General features: G+C 36.8%; 1 long non-coding RNA gene across 2 annotated transcripts in view; it reads left to right on the top strand.

Moving 5' to 3' along the window:
- The window catches only part of LOC101748866, an 88,382-nt gene that overhangs the window by 14,568 nt on the left and 54,085 nt on the right, over positions 1 to 19,729 (top strand). Inside the window, exon 4 of one of the 2 annotated variants that reach the window (XR_006939232.1) lies at positions 1,502 to 4,590. The exons of the other annotated variant lie outside the window; for it this stretch is intronic. This is a non-coding gene — a long non-coding RNA (uncharacterized LOC101748866). Of the gene's footprint in view, positions 1 to 1,501; positions 4,591 to 19,729 lie in introns of those variants that run through there. 2 annotated transcript variants of the gene reach the window in all.

The raw sequence follows: 19,729 nt of genomic DNA, 5'->3' as shown, positions 1-19,729 counted from the left end.
AAATACAGCAATGTCAGAGAGATGACCTATTAGTCCCCTTTCTTCTGACATGCTCATAATAACTCTGATGTTTTTCAACTGCCTTAAGGAGTTCAACATGATGCTGTGGACAACTGCTGTGACAGTTGGAGTTGATCATCTTTTCAGGTCCCTTCCAAATGAACTATTCTAAAATAGAAAAGGTCTCTTATTTTGTTAGCAGAGTGTCACCTCAATGTACCTGTTTCAAGTAGCTGTTGTGTCTTTTGCCTACACGAAACTGGAAATTCAGCTTGCAGCTGCAGATGGTTTCACAGCAGTGTTTGGTGTAGGAGGTCATCAATGCAGAAAAAAAAAAAATCACATTATAACAAAGATCATATACAGTAAAAAACATCTTTATGACTCACTGGACTCACTGCTAGGACAGGAGACAAGCTGGCAGTGTTCCCTACACATCTAACCTACAAGGTCAACTCTCTTTGTGCCTGCTGAGATACTCTGAGCTTGGCAGGAATTTTGCATGATTGCACATATCTACAGAAATGATTGTGTTGGCAGGATTGTGAGCTTTTGAATAATTCTGAAGTAGATAATGGAGCTGGAGTGAAGATCTTGACATATATCCTGTGCCTATGGACAGGTCATTGATTGATTTTGGTTTAATGCAAAATAGAAATGACTCCACATCTCACACATTATATATTGCAATTTATAATACAGATAGAATAATACAGTAGAATAGTATAGTATAGAATAGATAATACTGTAGAATAGTATAGTACAGTATAGAATAGTATAGTGTAGAATAATACAGTAGAACTTATTTTTTATTTTTTATTAATTCCCTAATTTCCAGAGTCATGTTAATAGACAAGATTATCTGCCTTTTATAATTCAAAGCTTCCAGGAAGAAATTGAAAACATGAACATTAAAACTTGAAAAGCACAGAAAATATAAGAACATTTCTTACTTTTCATAAACTTCCAGTGAATGTCTGTGTAATTTACTGTTTCTTTTTAGTATTGCAGTACTTAATCTAAGCTGATAACCTTGACACAGCTGGGGTCAGAAATATCAGAACTAGCCTCACCTGATATGGAAGTTCACCACTTCCCCCAAGTTGTCACTTGAAATGTCATCTCATTTAATAAAATTCATACAAAAGTAAGATGTCCAGATTAAGAGAGTCATCCAAGTACTCGCCCCAGTTGTTTTAGGCTTGCAGCTCAGCTGGGATGAATTGTATCCTGCAAACGTGTGTTGCTGTCCTTCGACGACAGTGTTTAAACAAGCTACTTACTCCAGACACTGGCATTTATATGGATGAACAATTTCCATCCACAGAGCATGAGTACACTATAAAGTAATGTAAAAATAATAAGCTACCTTTGAACAAATGGGATTTATCTGTAGCATTTTAGCACATTGCATTTACCAGAGAGACGGTATGAATTACCCCATGTTTTGCTAGGCATGTCCCTTATTCTGGTATCCCAGCTAACCCAGCTCCTTCTGCAGGGAGCTGACAAGAGTAAGGAGACCTGGAAATGTTCCCTGGTCACTTCAGCCTTGTCACTGTCACTTCTTCAGACAGCAAGCATCTGTGGGGAAGAGCGAGCTGGAGGAACCTGCTCTAGGGAATCTGCACCATGTCTGCATACAGGCTGGGCAAGACTTGCAAGCCACAAGTAGACCATTTGTCTTTGGTCCCAAAAGATCATGAATGCCTGAAATGGTGCTGCAGACACTAAGAATGCAAGAAGGAACTTTCAAATCAAGAATTTCAGGAGGAAAGATAAAAGGTTTTGGACTTTTCATTGAAGGTACAGTTCATTCATGCTTTCCATTGCTTTCTATATTCCTTGCTCTTTACTGTAGGATACTTTCCCACTTGACAGTAAAAAAAAGAAGAGACAGTTCACATCTCTTGCGACATCCAACCAGAAAAAAAAAAAATGCAGCTAGTTTAGATGAGTATTTAATGGAAATGTAAAGTTATAGATACAGAGGTCAACCTCTTGTTTTACAGTTGTGCTGTCTGTAAAACATTGGATTCCTAGTCCACCATCAATTACGGGTATTACCACAGTAACAGTATACAGTCAGGGTGTATTTTTCCCTATGTATAATAAATTAACATGGTTCATGTAAATTCCTGAATTGGTACTTATGTCCTTTTGTTATCACCTCTGATACTGGTTACATGGAATCAGGGAAGTCATTTTTCTCTGCCTTGGTTTTGCTTTGTTTCTAATATTCCCTTCAGCTGGAAAATGATTTTAGTTCTCTATTACAAAAATGTGATATAAATCTAGTCCTGAGAATCTTAAAATCTGTAGGAAACAGCTGAATAAATGGAGTTTATTAAATGTGACTTCCTACAGTCTTAGTGAGGACTTCTCTAACAATTAAAGCCAGAATTCTCAAATGGCAGAAGCTTTTTTTGTCTGTCCATTCTCAGAAGTGATTCAACCTCTTAGCTTAGCCCAGAACGTGTGCAGAAATGCATCTCCCACATTATTCAGATGGTGTTAATTGAGGGCTTTCTGCTTTCCTAACAAAAGAGGTGATAAATGTCTCTCCCTTTTCGTTTAAAATCTTCACCTCCTACAGTAGTTTCAGTGTGTTTGAGTGGATATAATAAGTAGACTGCAGAAATTAATTAATTATATGTGTTAACTTCTCACTTTTTGCCTTTGTTGAATCTTCTCTTTTTTCCCTCGGCCTTGACTTTTGCAAAATTAAAGTTGTCTCCCAGGGTGTATAGCTTTTAATTTGAGTCTATACTGTATTTAGCTGCTGCAGCGCGTCAAGCATGTGGAACATTTTAACAAGGAGTTTTTAATGAATCCCTGGGAAGAAAGTGCCCTCGAAAACAATACTTCAGTACGTAAGCACTTATATACTCTGCAACAATAAAAACAGAACACATGGAAAAGATTTTCCTGCCTCTCTGTGTTTTAAACAAACTTTAGCCACAATCAAGGTCATAGCCATTCACTGAGAGGTACTTTTGATTAAAGGTTTTTTTCTCCAAGGTTGCAAGTAAATTATTTCAGCCCGTTTGATGATTTGCTAGAAAGGTGTGTTAAATTGCTGGTAATTTGAATTGTGTATTCAATTGTGTCTACACATTCCTTGCATGTTTCCATAAATGCCGGCATCACTTCTGTATTACTCTTGGCTTCTTGCACTTGTGTCAGAAGGAAATGAGTGATTTTAACACAGCCATGAAGTTCAATACAAAGTGGAGAGGGGCAGAATTTCCCTCAGGTCTTAATCCCAGTGAAGGTTCAGGGCACTGAGCAGTTATAATCAGTCACTTGTCTTTCTGAATTACTCTATCCAAAGACACAGGCAGCTCTATAATGTCTTCTTATTTTTCTGTACCATCAAATGAATTTGACATGAGAAGAAAAGAAAATGGACAACAAGGAAAATCAGGACACAGGATTAAGACAGAGAGTTTTGACGTGTTGACCTTAGTTCTGATTTTATGCAGTCAAATGTTTGATGTTTATAGTTTTTTGACCGTCTCTGCAACCTTTGCTGAAGCACTGTAAGAATTAGATGACTTGATGTTTCTGAAGCTGTTTTCTTCTGAGGAAAAAAAGGAAACCAACTGAAAAAAAAAAAAAACAAAAAAAAAAAACCCACAACATTGGACTGTGGTGTTCTGAAGACTGCACGTGAGTTCCTGCTGTTAAACCAAATATTTCTCCTCCTAAACGTATTGAGCTGCAGTATCTCCAGAAGTATTGGCTCAACCGCCCTTACCCTGGGTGATGCACCATCTCCCTCTCGTGGTGTCTTGATCAGAGAGCAGTTAAGGAAAATTCTACTATAACTTCAGATAACAGACTTCAAGCTTTCAAGGCTAAAGAGTGAAGATTCACAATTGCAGGCACAGTGGTCAAAGTCTGAGATAATCAGTCTGGGAGGCAGACAGTCACTGTTTGCATTTAAGATTTTTTTTTTATTTTTATTTTTTGTAATGTTCAGGATGAATTGGAAAGCCTTAAACTAAGAACAGCTGTAATTTTCAAACCTGGAAAGAAAATAAAAATTGAAAAACTTTCAACATTTCTGGAAGGCTCTTTCAGCACTTTATTTAACTACACAAAAGAACAGGACAGAAATAAAGTGTAACATACAGCATAAACAAGCAACACAAGATGAGTTTTCTAAAGAAAAGAACTACTATTACTTGAATTTAGAATAATACTTAAGTCACTAAATCCACTGAAAATTAAAAGAAAATACTACTAATGGAGACTTCAGCTTCCAAAAAAAAAAAAAAAAAAAAAAAAAAAGCCTAGAAAGGCAAATTTTCTTACATGGCCAAATAGATTTTCCACTCTAGTCCATTTTTCTCAAACGGTAGGTCACAAATCCACTCACTACAGAATCATATTGAATAATATGTACCCCCAGTTTCATCTATATGAGTTTTTATGCATACACATGCACGCTACTATGCATTCACTAAATCCAGACCTTGAGACAGTTTATAGGACAATACATATTCTCTGAAGATGGTTAAAAATGATCACTCTGGCTAAGACTAAAACTCCAATCTGTTCTTGTGTTCTGTCTCTGTCAATAAATGATAGAATAACATGGAATATGTTTCTTACAAGAGATTTGGAGTGAGCTAGTTCAGTCTACCAGAATAAACTATGATCATCAAGGTTATTCTTTAGGAAAATATGCATTAAAAAAACTGTTCTAGAAAAGATTTAAACACAGATGTCCTATATTCTGATTTATTTTTTCCTCTGTCAGGATAGCAAGCATTTGGCTTCTTGGTTTATTGAATTTGATTAAAGATCTTTAGGTTTTTTTTTTTTTTGGGGGGGGGGGGGGGGGGGGGCTTAAGTGATTTAGCATATTCAAGCTACACATTTGAAGATAGCTTTGAATTAGCAACTTTAGGAAGCAGATTATTTGAATAATCTCGACTATGACTCCAGCAGACACATAAATCTGAGACTCAGGTGATGTTATAGATAAATTTATTTCCTCAGGATTCAGAAGTTTTCCAAAAGGTCTTTGACAAAGACAGAGTTTTTATGGCCAGAGTCACTGCAGATTTAAGATACTGTCCAGCATCTATTAAATCAATGGAAAAACTGACTTTCATTCAGAAAGAACTAACTCAGGTTTTCTCTTATTTGAATCTAACATCTAACACAATTTCTATGGTTCTGAACCTGAACTATACATAATACAGATTAATATCCATCTATTTCAAGTACACCAGAGAGATTAAAAGAGTGGGACTAGTATCTGGAAAAGGCATTTATGACATATTTTTTGCAGTCTTACCTTTATTGCCAAAAGTCTGCAATTATATGGATTAAGGTAGCTCCTTGTTAGGTTATAAGCACAGGATGTTTGCAACAATCCATCAGTTGCCCTTCTTGGTGACTGTAGCCAGATATAGATGTAATGGGGAAGAATAGATGTTTAACAAATTGCTCTGCTTATTTCATTTATATAGCCTTGATCTTGACTGTTTTTGTAAAGTAGCTTCTGTTACTGCTAAAGGCACAGATAAAATTTGTTTCTTCCACTGGGTTCCCTTTCAGTGCTGCAGCTACACAATATTCTGTATGACTACCACTTCAATCTCTTTTCCAAGCAAAGGCTTTCCAAATGAAATCAAAGACATCTTTTGGGTGGCACTTGTTCGCTCATGATGACATTGAATATATCCTTATTCCGTATTGTAGGAAAGGACACTGATGTTCTCAGTATTCACGAATACCCTCATTGCACAGCTGCAAGTAGCATAAAGAAGAATCACCTTGAGATCACCTTGAGATGCTCTATACCAGCTTGAAACACAAATAGTTTGATAACTATAAATAGGGGAGTATGTAAGGAATACTGGGTCTTCATTTATGGGAAAACAGAGGGGAATTCATCTGTTCATGTGGAGATCACTGAGGACCATTTATAATGTGCATGCCACACAGGGCTTAGGTTTCTAGCTGAGTACTACTCTTTTGATATCCTTCTGTTCCTTCACTGATTTCCCAGGAACAATTCTAGCCTCCTCATAAAGTAGTGTAAATATCAACATGCAGTGTCCTTAGCTGTAAGTCAATTTTGCTTTCCATTTCCGTCAGTCATTGCAGGATGTTATCCAGGAGACATCAATCACTGCTCAAAGATCAACATGGCTTATTATAGAGGTCTGTCATCACCATTCATTGAATTTTTATTTCTTCTGTATGTGCTTGGCCATATCTTTCTATTTAGTGTAGCAACTGTTCATGCAACATAGCTCCAACAAACTCTGTTCTGGAATACAGTTTTTCTTGAGAACATTTAAGATGTTTCTGACATTTTCACAACAATGAAAAGTTTAACAAAAAGTTATCTTTACTGGTAGAACAAAATCAAAGAACTAGAGAATTGACACATGATGTAACATTAAGTGGCCTGAAGCAGGCAGGGGAGGCAGGGATGGAAGAATACCACAGAATTTACTGTGAGTTGTAAAGCCAATGGAGAAAAAAAAAGAAAAGAAAAAAGAAAAAAGAAAAAAGAAAAAAGAAAAAAAAAAAAGGAATATCTTATATAGGAAGTTATATTACTTTGACAGTTGTTTTTATCTTAAAACTTTTCAGATAATAACTTAAAAATTGGCTATATCCTAGGGTTTAACAGTGTCATAAAAGGGAGAAACAACAGTTTATCAGAGAAAGTGCTGTGCAGTAGGGGAAGAGAAGTCAAAATGTGAGGTATGAAAATTCCAGAATTATAATTTTCACAAAATATGGCAGAACTCAGGTAGAAGAAAAGATTAAATATTGAATAAATATTTAGTTCTATTTGGACATTTCACTAATATAATGTTTGTCAGTAGAGAAAATATTTCAAATGATATTTTTTGACCAGCCTACTGGTTTAGAGAAACATTTTTCATCATTCTAAGAATTTCTAAATGTACTGTGTGAGTTTTGGTCTATGTTTGATAACGTAGGAATTGACATTATATACACTTTACACATGACAAGGTAAGATACTGAAATCTAGCACTGACCAAACGTGTAGACTAAATTTGTCAGAGAAGCATATGATATAAGGTAAGTCTGAATATAAGACATAGTCTGACTGCTCTTTATTATATTTTTGTCAGTTGGTCGAACACTATCCTCTGTTGCCCAGACATTAAAAAAAAAAAAAAGCTTGAAATGTTAAGTGGTGTACCTGAGTTTAAAAATATTTTAAGGAACAAGATTATGTGATTTTTTTTAATTTTTCCTAAAACGTGGAAGTAAAAGAATGGATGGTGAGGCTTAATATAGGCAGAGGAGAAACAAGTTCTAGCTTTTGCATGGAACTGAAATATTCATTTTGCCAGGAAAATATGATAGATCATGTTGTACAGACAGAGACACTGCATTTTTCCCATGCTGCTTCCATTCTACAATTCCATGTAGAAATGGGATTCCAGGTTGGGTTTGTGAAGCATCTTTACCTTTCAGAAGTCAATGGCAAGAATGTTGAGCTTATTTTCTTGAGCTCTTTGAGTCTTTGTCACAAAACTCCTTACGGAAGCAACCCTCCTATCTCTGGATGCAGTCACTGACTTGAAGGAGAAGAAAAGCATGTACTTATAAGTGAGATCACAGTAATTTGTCTTACTGACTATCTTAGTTTCAGCTAGGATGGTATTTCTTTCTTCAGAGTATCTGGTATGATGCTCTTTTCCGTTCTAGGACAAAAACAATATTGATAATGCGCAAATGTTTCTACTTTCCACTAAGCAGTGTTACATAGAGCCAAGGCCATCCACAGCAAAGGACCCCAAGAGCTGGAAAGCAACAGAATTAGGATCAAGTTTATTCAAGAAGAAGAGCCAAGTAATGTATAATTCTCATCTGTCCTTGCGGTGAGTTCCAGGAGGAAGATGTAAAACAACATAAAACTTATAATAAAAAATGATAGGATACCTTATGCTCATAGGATACCTTAGATTGGAAGAGATCTCATGCTCTACCAAGAGGTGGCTCTTAATACTGAATCTGCAGCAACTGCTGCTGCAATGGCATTAATCAACCAGATAAGTAGAGAATATAATTTTGTAACAGTATGTTTTAATGTTTACAGTGTATATGGTCTTAAAATAAAAGCTTTGGGTTTGTTTGTTTGTTTTGTTTTTTTCTGTTGTTCTTTTTTCTTTCTTCCAAATGATTTGAGTTTGAAAGTCTGTTTAGCACTTGGTGGAAAAAAAAAAAACCAACAATTTTCTTTCTCACTTCACAAAGACATGATCCAGAGCAGGAATCTTTTCTTTGAAATGTTAATTAAACAAAACAATGGATTTTAATAAATAATTGCATCTACAAGTTTCTGGCCTCAGGGAAGTGTCACCACTGTATTTATTGTTTGCATGAATGAGTTTCTCACACAAACACTTTTCCTTATTAAAAGTAACAAAGTTTGCATTTCAAATTATAATAGCTATGACAGAGAGAAATGATGGGAGGGAAAAATTTGTTTTTCAGATGAGGTCTGAAAGTAGATGGAGAGTCAATGAAATGGAAAGAGACAAGAAGATAGAAGTTGTATGAGAAAGATGTAGAGTTGAAGGTATCTGTTGATTGGAATTAGAAAAACGAAGAATTCTGACTGAGAAGCTGCTTCCACAATAAGGGTTCATTAAGTATCTTTTCTGCTTTGTACTATTACCAGGGCAGCTACAGATGAAGTTAATAGCAAAAAGGAATCTAGAAGTGTTCTGTATCTATATTATAATTCCAAGCTGTCTGCTCAACTTATAGTTAGCTTTGGTGATCTTTGATGTCACTGAACAGCCATCCAAAATGTAAGCTTATGAAGATATGAAAGAATATGAAGATATGATACTTAAATATTCCTTCTCGGAGTGGATACTTGATTCCATGATTAACACATATTTTCCTTCCAAAATGAAAAGCAGATTAAGTAAAACCAGAAGGTTAAGTAGAACAAAAATATACTAGTAAGCAAATAAAAATAGAGAAGAGGAGGCATGAAAGATTTTTTGAGAAGATGGAAGAAAAGACTGACAAAAATATTTTAAAGATCGGAAGAAATACTTCTAAGGTGAAAATCATAGACTCATAAAGTCACACAATCATGGAAATGACTCAGGTTGGAGGGGGTGTCAAAGATCATCCAGTTCCAACCCTGCTGCCACAGTCTGTTTGCTGCCCAGATGAATCTGTCCAGGATGCCATCCAACCCATCCTTGAGCACATCCAGGGATGCAGAAACGACAACCTCTCTGGACAAACTGTGCCAGGCCTCAACACCCTCTGAGTAAAATATTTCTTTTTAATATCTAATCTAAATTTCCCCTCTTCTAGTTTAAAACCATTTCCCCTTGTCCTATCACTTCTGCCTACGTAAAAAGTCAGACCCCTTCTTGCTTACAAGCTCCCTGTAAGTGCTGGAAGGACACAATGAAGTCTCCCTCAAGCCTTCTGTTCTCCAAGCTGAAGAAGCCTAACTCCCATAACCTTCCTTCAAAGGAGAGGTGATATGATCACCTTCATGGCCCTCCTTGGGACCTGTTCCAGCATCTCCACATCCAGATGGCACCTTACAAGGGCAGAGTAGAGGGGACAAAGGACCTCCCTCAGTCTGCTAGCCACAAAGTACAGAAATATGGAAATTTGTTTTAGGTCTTGGAAATTTGTTTTTTACGTCCCTTCCAAGGGGGCTAGGAAGGTAAGAGCTGAAAAAGTCTCAAAACTTCACTGTCATAACTCCACTGATGTCACAGCCTCTAGTAGGAGATTGTGCATCTTGTGTCTGTATCTGTGTTCTTGGATTCTTTCAGCTAGCTCTACTGACAGTATCTTTCCACCTGATCAAACACTCCAAGGATCTCTGTCGTGTTCCTACCTACTGTTACTATACCACTCTAAAGGACCTCTGGTGGGACTCATTCTGTGCTGCCATGGGCATCCAGTCACAGAAATTCTTTTAAAAAATATAAGGTATCATCTTAAAATGAGCTGTTGCTGTCTCTACTCTTAACCTGCCCTCATTAAACGTATACTAATTTGTATTTAGGTATTTTATCTTACATTTCAACAGTATTTATTTTATTTTATCCCCTGTACAAACAAAAGTAAATATAAAGTCTTCTTTATATTGTCTATATCTGTATTTGTACATAGGGGAAGATAGACTTTAAGAGACAGAGGAAAACTATTATTATTTTTTTAATTAAAATCTGCTCTCACTCCCATTCTGATCCTTTATTAACTCATTTCAATAGTACTGTACACTACATTGTATTTTGTTATAGTCATAAAACCTATATACATCCATCTATACATTGTAAAAAGAAAGAAGAAAATATTATAGACTGCACATGGTCTCTAAGGCACAGATTTTTTTTTTTTTTCCACTTTCCTGGTGGTTCAAAAGCTCAGGAGGGAAAATTAATATATGGGTGTGCCTCAGTGTGACAAAGGATAGATTCTTTACAGTGTTAAAGAGAAATACTATTGCAGTCCTGTTAATAAATTGCTCTGATCTGAACTTATCAGAACAAGATTCTTTAAGTGATAATGGAGAGTACATACAGTTGATGTATGATCCATATTCAGGGCTGATAGAGCCCGACCTCACTTGGCTTGGTAACAAGAGAGTCTTTCACTCACCAGCACTAGATGAGATCTAGCATGTCAGTAGTGACTACAGATCACTAATGACAGATGGTTGCTTGGTGACCTATACAGTATGGGTATTGGACTCAGTCCAGAGTCTAGTGAGAAGGTATCTGTGTTACAACTAGCACTGTCTGGCATCTTTGTTCATAGTTTCAACAAGAAAGCAAAGACCAAAATGCCTGCAGAGATGAGGTTGCCCTCTCACCTTTCCATAACGAGTTTCAAACTTACTGGCAAGCAGATCATTCCTTATGCTACTGAATTTGAATATACCTTGTGTTTCCAATAACTTCCTGAGTAGCAAACAGTTCAGAAAATAATATTAATTTTTCATTTATGCAAAAAATTCATACATTCTGGAAAAGTGTACGTGCACTTTTATTAAAGAGGCAGCCATAAATGATCCATAGTTTTAACTGGTTGAATTTACAATTGTCTCTCAATTCCACTTTTTTATGGACAAAAAAAGAAAATCCAGCATAACCTTATTGTATTGACATGCCAGGGAAAAATATATCATTATTTTATATTGAAAACTTTGTATTAAATTTGCTTTAATTCACCTGATTATGAGAGAAAGTGGATTAATGGAGTAATTTCATATTAAATGTCAGACTTATTTAGATGCAAACAAAATCAGTAGTGAAAGAGCATAAATTATTCTTCCTGCGTCTGTAGCAGAATGATGAGTAGGAGATGAATAGCAGCCAGCATAGATTTGTCAGGACTGAATCATGTCAAATCAATCTAAACTCCCTTTGTGACAAGGTAACAGACCTTGTGAATAGGGAGAAGCAGTAGATGTAATGCATCTTGGCTTTGGAAAGGCTTTTGACATGGTCTCAGATGGCATTGCCATAAGCCAACTAGTCTAGATAAAATTACACCAGGTACAAGAAAGAGTAACTACACCCATGGCATGGATTTTAATTTGTTCATCAGCAGCAGCCTGAAAAACATCTGGATAACCTATTAAGATAATTTTCATGTCTACTTTTCTGTAAGTCTATAGGTGAACCAGAATGACTTGAAGTTTTCTGTACTTACATATATCTCATTTCCAATAATTTCTAAAATTTCAACATAAAATCTTGTCCATTACTTTTCTTTATGGAGGGTGATCAGTTATTTTAATTCATAAACATGCTTCTATATTTGCACTGTCATATTTTCTTCTAATTCCTGTGAATTATGAATTAATATCAGCCATCAGAGCTATGTGCTGTCAATAACTAAAGCCTTAGTGCTGGATAAAACTTCCGTTTGAAAACACATTTACAATATCTGACCATTTCACATTGTAATCTGACTACAAATAGGCAACTTTTTCTAGGTTTTATCTTGGGACATATTTCTTCAGAAGGTCAGATAACATTGTGACTATTGATTTGGAGAAGAAAAGGCTCCAGGAGACCTCCTTGCAGACTTCTCACACTTGAAAGGAACTTACAGGCAGGAAAGATAATATATTTTTACATGGTCTGATAATGATAGAACAAGGGGGAATGACTTTAAATTAAAAGAAAGGAGGTCTGGGTTAGAAGTTAGGAAGAAATCTTCTACTCAGAAGGAGGTGAGGCCCTGGCACTGCTACCATGAGAGCTGTGGGTGCCCCATCCCTGGGGCCATTCTAGGCCAGGTTGGATGGGGCCCTGGGCAGCCTGAGCTGGCAGGGGGTAGCCAGCCCTGGGTGAGGGCATGAAATTAGATAACATTTAAGATTTCCTCCAACCTAAGCCATTCTGTGATTCTATGATTTCAAAATAATTTCTATTGACCGAAGTTGCTTCAGAGTTCAAATACCTGAAGTACCTTTGCATGCTAAGGCTGAGAAGTTCAGTTTGATTTTTTTCTTCTTTTCCTTCCACTGAAAGAAAGAGGACAAAAACATCATAGTGACCTTAGCTATAATTATAACTATAGCCACTGAAATTATGGAGTTAAATTAAAAATTATATTTGGTCAGTATTTTATCTTCCCCTTGAAAACAGGTTTGTGCTACATAGAAATGAAAAAAAAAAAAAAAAAAAGTATGTTTACTGTTTGAGTCTCTATGGTTTATTCATATTCCTTTTATCACAGTGGGGAAAATGTTTTTTCCTATTAATTCTGCACACTGAACCCTGTGAATATTGGTAAATTCCAAAACAACTGCTGAGGCCTCTGCAGTTCTGTGCAATTTGCTGTATATTGTTACAGTACTTCGCACTTCCTAAGGCCTAAAATATCTTCAAACTTAGAATTGTTTCTTACATATGAGTTGCTGGTATGAACTGAAGACAGGTCTAAAACATGCATTTAGTCTCCTGGTATTTTTATTTATTTCATAACCATGTTTCTCTTTACAACTTGCCTGCTTGAAATACAGTGTTTATTCTTTAAATGTTCACTGACTACAATGATGGTCAGTTGCGAGGAGGTAGCAATACGGTTACATTCTCAGCTTGGGCTTTTTTTTCACCTGTTTTGGGGGAGAAAGGGCAGAAAATCAATGTAGGATAGATATGTTGTGAAGTCTGTTCTCACTACGAGCCTTTACTGTCTGAGATTTAGGAAATATTACTGAAAGAATGCCAGAAATAAAACTGGTGGGAAAATTGCTATTTTTTATCTGGTTCTAAATTTTTTGCCTACTTAGAAATAAATAGCTCTGCTTTAGAACAAAAGTAACTCTCATTAAAACAGGAAAAAATGTAGAGATCGTTTTTCATTCTTAAGATGTATTTGAGAGAAACAGCACATTAAAATGTTATTTTGATAATAGCTCTTCTGACAGGATATTCTTAAAATAGCCATGGAAGTCTATCACCATTATTATTTGGGCTTTGGAAATAAAAGTTCAGCTTTTTTTTTCAGTATACTAACATTACCTAGAAGCCCTTACAAACAAAAATTCCCTATGTGTATTAAATGACATCCAAGGTAATCATGAAAACTGGTACCCAAATCTCTCTTACAATTTCTAAGGGAAAAATTAGTACTTTGCTATAAAAAGATACAGAAACAATGTTCTGGTCAGATACTAGCTATTATTTCATGAATTCCTTTTTGAATTAATTTTTACATTGCTGATTGCTTAACAATTTTCACTGAAACTATAGGTATCAAACCTTGCTTACTGTAGTACATTGACACTTGTGCTTGTAGCTGAAAAAGCAAAGTGGACTATAAGATGAAAAACAACGGAAGTCTTGTCTGGGGCTGGAGCTATGCATGAAGCTGTCTTGCTGACAAAAGGACTACTCTGAGAACTCCAAAAATACCATTTCTATTTGGTAGACTTGCTGGCCAAAGCCTTCTAAGAGTATGTTTCATCCTTCTCTCTTTTATTTAGTAGGAATCCCATAGCAGTTATATATTCCCAAGGAGGTCATAAGTTCCATCGGAAGCATCAGGCATCTTGCACCTTTTACTTTTCTTGACCTAAAATGGCCATGGTATGGCCTGAAAGAGGTGTAACAAGCAAGAGAGTCTGGGAGAACTGCATGCAGAAGTGGCAAGGCTACAGGGAATACAGTGTGGGCTATTTATTCAATTAATTATGGGAAAGGCCAGACAGCAACTTAACGAGCATGGTCCCACTGCGGCACACTGACATGTGTGTGTGTAGCTGATCTGTTTCCTGGTAGCTTTGTAGTAAAGATAACTTGCAGTTTACAGCCCTATAAAGAGTTGTCATTTATAGTCCTATCCGTTATAGCAAGTAGCAGACTGCTCTACACTACTGGCATGGAAATATGAATACTTTTTTCCATCTGGGGATATTCATATCACTTATCCTTAAGACTTAACTTAAGCCCAAGATGCTCATTACCTTAATCAACCCAAACATTAATGTGCTTGTGAAATGTCATTCTAACCCGAAGTTCTATATTCACACATCTGCACTCAATTTTTACTCAATTTATCTTGTCTCTCATTCATTCTCTTATGCAGGGAGCCAACACCTAAGTGTATTGGCTAAGACTTAACTTATCCTGTTTTCCAATTCTCTCATTTGAAAACCTGGTCTCACAGAATTTATTTTCTTTTATTATGAACTTTATGTCTTTTCCCTTCTACAGCAGCCTGATCAGGGCCTGCAATCATGCACACAGGTATGAAGACAAATTTGTCCGAAGGATATCAGTCTGAACAGAGAGAGTGTAAGCTCTGTTTTCAGGTTTGTTTTCATTTTTCAGTGCATTTCAGCCTTTATCATATAGATTTCAAAAGAATAGCTACAAAACATATAAGAGACTAAATCTGACACCTTCTCACCACTAGCAAAACTTCCCAGATATCAGAAGACTTTTAATAAGACTTCCTGCTTTCCCCTTCCTCTATGACAGAAATAAGTAAGCCTAGTTTCAAAGCGGCCATTGAAAGGTGTTTGGATGCAAGTTTCTACACTGACTTCTTTTATGTACAAGAGAAGCTAGAATAGGCCTCCTACATGTCTGCTCATAGAAAGCAGGATAAATCTCTGAAGAGTCACTTTTAGTTCCTTTCCAAGACAGTAGGACAAAGCATATTAGGGATCTGCTGCAAGGAGATGGAAATTCACTACTGGTAGGGAAACAGAAATCAATATTTGTTAAATACTGGGGGTTGGAACTAGGTGATCTTTAAGGTTCCTTCCTACCTAAGCCATTCTATGATTCTATGACTGTATGAAACAAAGAACACACCAGATAAATACATTTAAAAACATGTGAATACTGAACATATACAAATTGTTATTCTGTAGAATAAAATAAATCTAAGCTAATCAAAGACTCTCCAGAAACCAGTGCCACTTTGAGCTCCTGCTAGCACTAAAACAACTTTCAGTCATCCTGAAAGCAGGTAAGAGAATGTACTCCAAGTAAATCTTGAAAGGATTTCCTTGCTATATAAAATTTTCTTGTTTGAAGAAACCAGTGTAATACTGAATGTTTATTTGCATTCTGGTGACCCAGTTGAGTAGCCTCTATGAATCTGTTTGGCTTTTCATAATCATAGAATGGCCTGGGTTGAAAAGGACCACAATGATTATCGAGTTTCAACACCCCTGCTATGTGCAGGGTCGCCAACCACCAGACCAGGCTGCCCAGAGCCATGTCCAGCTTGGCCTTGAATGCCTCCAGGGATGGGGCATCCACAACGTCCTTGGGCAACCTGTTCCAGTGTGTCACCACCCTCTGTCTGAAAAACTTCTTCCTAATATGTAACCTAAACCTTCCCTGTCTCAGTTTAAAACCATTCCCCCTTGTCCTGTCACTATCAATCCTTGTAAACAGCTGTTCCCCCTCCTGTTTATACGTTCCCTTCAAGTACTGGAAGGCCGCAATGAGGTCTCCTTGGAGCCTTCTCTTCTCCAAGCGAAAAAATCCCAGTTCCTTCAACTTTTCCTCCATGAGAGGTGCTCCGGCCCTCTTTTCCTTTTAAAGACTCACAGTGTCTATAAGCCTTATCTGTGATATTTTTATATGGTAAATAAATCTACACAGAAGATCAAAGATGCAAGGCAGACCTTAAACCAAGTGGAAGATTCCACTTATAGTGATTGGGTTACAAAATTACTAGGTTGCTCACACCATCCAGAAGTGAGGGCAGATTCTTCTTTGACATACAGAAATAAACATACATTTCCATTTTTTAACTCAAGTATGAGCCAATTTATATGTCACAGCTTTCAGAGATCAGGTTCCTAATTGAGTTGATAATGAAGATTCACTTACTTCCAATATGTCTACTTCACTGGTACTACCGTCATATCTGTGTATCCATGCTATGAGTATTTTAAGAAGTCTGCCTTTGTGAATAAAATACCTTGGTGGCCTTGAACTTGTGGAGGATGGAGAAAGAGGAATTTAAAACTCCCTGCAGAGGGAAAAGGAGATAGCAAAGTCAAAGCAAGGATTTAGATAGGAAAATAAGATCGAGTGAGAAGGGTCATCATATGTCTCTGTCTGGATATCTTTAAATACTTAACATCACAGCACCGAATTTTAAGGAAGAATTCCTATTTCACAGAAATGGTTTCTCCAATTGTGATAGAAAATTAATGGGAAAATAATAACAGAAGTACACAACATGCATCTTGACCTGGTCCATATAGTTCATAGGTATTTCTTATGCTGATCCTTGCCTTAGTTGACACTAAAAAGGGAGACCTGTTATCATTTCTCCTTGTTATTCATCCAAGGCAGATGCTCCAGCTTACAGTGGAGATAAGCAGGTCCTGTGCTCTCCTCATTTCCCTCACAGCATTGCTTCCAGGAGTGCTGGGGCTGTCTGCTTGCTCTCATAAGATACCAAATTTGATTAGGCATGTGGAAAGTTGTCGTATTAACCCAGCAGACAGCCGAGCATTGTGCAGCTATTCACTCACTCCACTTGCACAATGAGATGAGGGAGAGAATCAGAAAAAAAAGTTAAAACTCGTGAGTTGAGATAAAGACAGATTAAAAGGACAGAAAAGGAAGATAAAATAGGAATAACAGTAATGGTAAAATGATATGCAAAATGAATGATGCAAAACACAATTGTACACCACCCACTGATCGATGCCCAGCCAGTCCTTGGGCAGCAGTCACTGTCTTGACTGCCTCCCCCAGTTTTATTGTTCATCATGATGCTATATGGTATAGAACATCTGTTTCGTCTGTCTGGGTCAGTTGTCCTGAGTCTGTCCCCTCCCAGTTCCTTGTGCACCGCCACCTCCTTGCTGGCAAGGCATCACCAGAAGCAAAGAAATCCTCAGCTCTGTGCAGAACTGCTCAGCAACAACTAGAATAGTGGTGTGTTATCAACAATATACACATCCTAAATCCAAAACAAAGCACCATACCAGATTGTAGGAAGAAAATTAACTTTATCCCCCCAAAAAACAAGGTCAGAATGTCTACACAGTTACTTCTATTTTTTGCAAACATACAGTTATGCATTAGCTCAGCCGTATGTATAGAAAAACAGAGTTAGAGGCCCATCCTCCATGGAATGTAAAAATTCATTATAGTTAAAATAAATTCTATGCTTTTAGGAAATAGTGGAGCCTTTGTTCTGTTGTAAAATATAAAATTACCTCTTCTGATCACATCCTGAATTTCATGTACAGAAGTACCATCTCCTTTTATGTACTATTATATTATTTACAAAAAGCAGATTGTTATTTTTATTATATGCACACAAATCTTCACTGTTGGAGTTGGATATCGTGTGTCAGTACTGAGAAATAAAAAAATGATCACTCAACTGAAAATGTTTAATAACTGATAGCTGCCTGGGGGCTGATTTTTTAAATAAATATATAAAATAAAACAAACTTGCAGCACTTAAACAGAAAATGACATATTGGAGTTCTAATTAAAATTTCTACTTCGATCCCATGGAACATAAATAAAAATTGGACATTCCTTAGGCCGTCATAAAGGCTCCTTTTCAGCATATTAAATTCAGCTAATACAGTTTTCTTTAAAGAAAAAAAGCTCTAATGCTGCCTTGTCACTTTAGATTATTAACAACACATATTGTGTCCAAGTGCAGTACAACTTGATGACCTGCACTAAGTGGCTGGATGGCTGCTGGAAAAACTTGAATGAAGCACCTGCATAGAATGATCAAGAAACATTGCTCTGACAGCAGAATGAAAATGGGAGGAGTGTTTATTACATTTCTGTGTCAACCATGCAAACCAGTTTATTTTTATTATGCCCTAAAGGTCTTTCTTTTGCTACCAGATTATGATTTAAGCAGAGCAAGGAAAACATGTAAATGGCTTAGGGCTCTCCTTAGAAGTAACCCATAGAGCCACTCTGGATCTCAAACGCAATCAATGTTATTTCATTTTTGTCTTTCACTTCTCTCATTAAGGTTGAACTTTAGGAAAAAATTCTTCTCAGAAAGAGTGATGAGGTATTGGAACAGGCTGCTCAAGGAAGTGGTGAAGTCACTGTCCCTGGAAATTTTCAAGAAAAGGATTGATGTCACACTAAATGTCGTGGTTTACAGTGGTCATAGACGTGTATTGATAGCTGGATTCAATGATCTTAGTGGTCCTTCCTACCTTAATGATTCTATAATTCCAACATTTCTTTGGCTATCTCTACACTGAACCATTGATCTGTACAAATGATATCCTCTTTTGAACATAATCTAGTGTCTGTGGAACCTTGCCCCCTGACTATTTTTGCCACAATAATGTGATTTTCCTTCACAGTCAGTGGCTTGAAGAATGGGTAAAATGTTACTTGGGGGGGTTATAGGATATCTCTACTGGAAAAAATAGCTGCTAGAATAAGGTAGCCTGCATTGTCACCATGAAATAACAGAGATCCTAGGAGAGCAAGAATTGAACACTGAAATCTGATCAAAATCTCTGTCTTCTTCGTGTTAGGAAGATAGGAACGGGAAGGGTGGCTTATGGGATAATCTATTATAGATCTGATGAGTCTATACCACTAGGAAATTATGAGTCCTTCTTTCCTCAGTACTAAGTATGTTAAGTAACCTTCACCATCCATATAGAGAGAAAGGAAGGCAAACAAGTAGAACACACCCATGAGGGAACATCATATCCCCTTCAAGGGCATGAACCTTTGAGCAGCCTGGCCCCCACATACTATCAAGGTATGTTCACACATTACAGCTGCTGTGATCCATCATGTTCCTTCTCTCTTCACACTTCTGCAGTCCAAGACAATGGCATAAATGGCCTTCTAGGTAGCTTAAAGCATAAGCATTCATGGAAAAGTAAGCAGGTACTATGCCAAGGTTATCCTTTATAATTGCAGGAGCCAAGGACAGCAAAATAGATTTTTCTTGATTGGAGATTAAATTAAACTGCATTCAACCATTAATAATTAAGGAATGATTATGGAATGATAAACAAATATTTTTTGCCCGCACGAGTGACCTTTCAATGAGAAGTAACAGTTGAAAATTAATTCTGTTCACTAAATGTAGACCTCAGATGTCTGGTGAGTTTCAGATGATCCTTGGTTGTATTAAACAGGATCTTGCCCCTTTCCCTGCAACAGAAAGTTGATACTGTATTGAGTAGTGGTGATTCTTGAACATGTGCAGTATTCATGAAAAGGAA

The sequence above is a fragment of the Gallus gallus genome, chromosome 4 (assembly GCF_016699485.2).
Source record: "Gallus gallus isolate bGalGal1 chromosome 4, bGalGal1.mat.broiler.GRCg7b, whole genome shotgun sequence".
NCBI lineage: Eukaryota > Metazoa > Chordata > Aves > Galliformes > Phasianidae > Gallus > Gallus gallus.
This window is presented reverse-complemented; position numbering and strand designations above follow the sequence as displayed.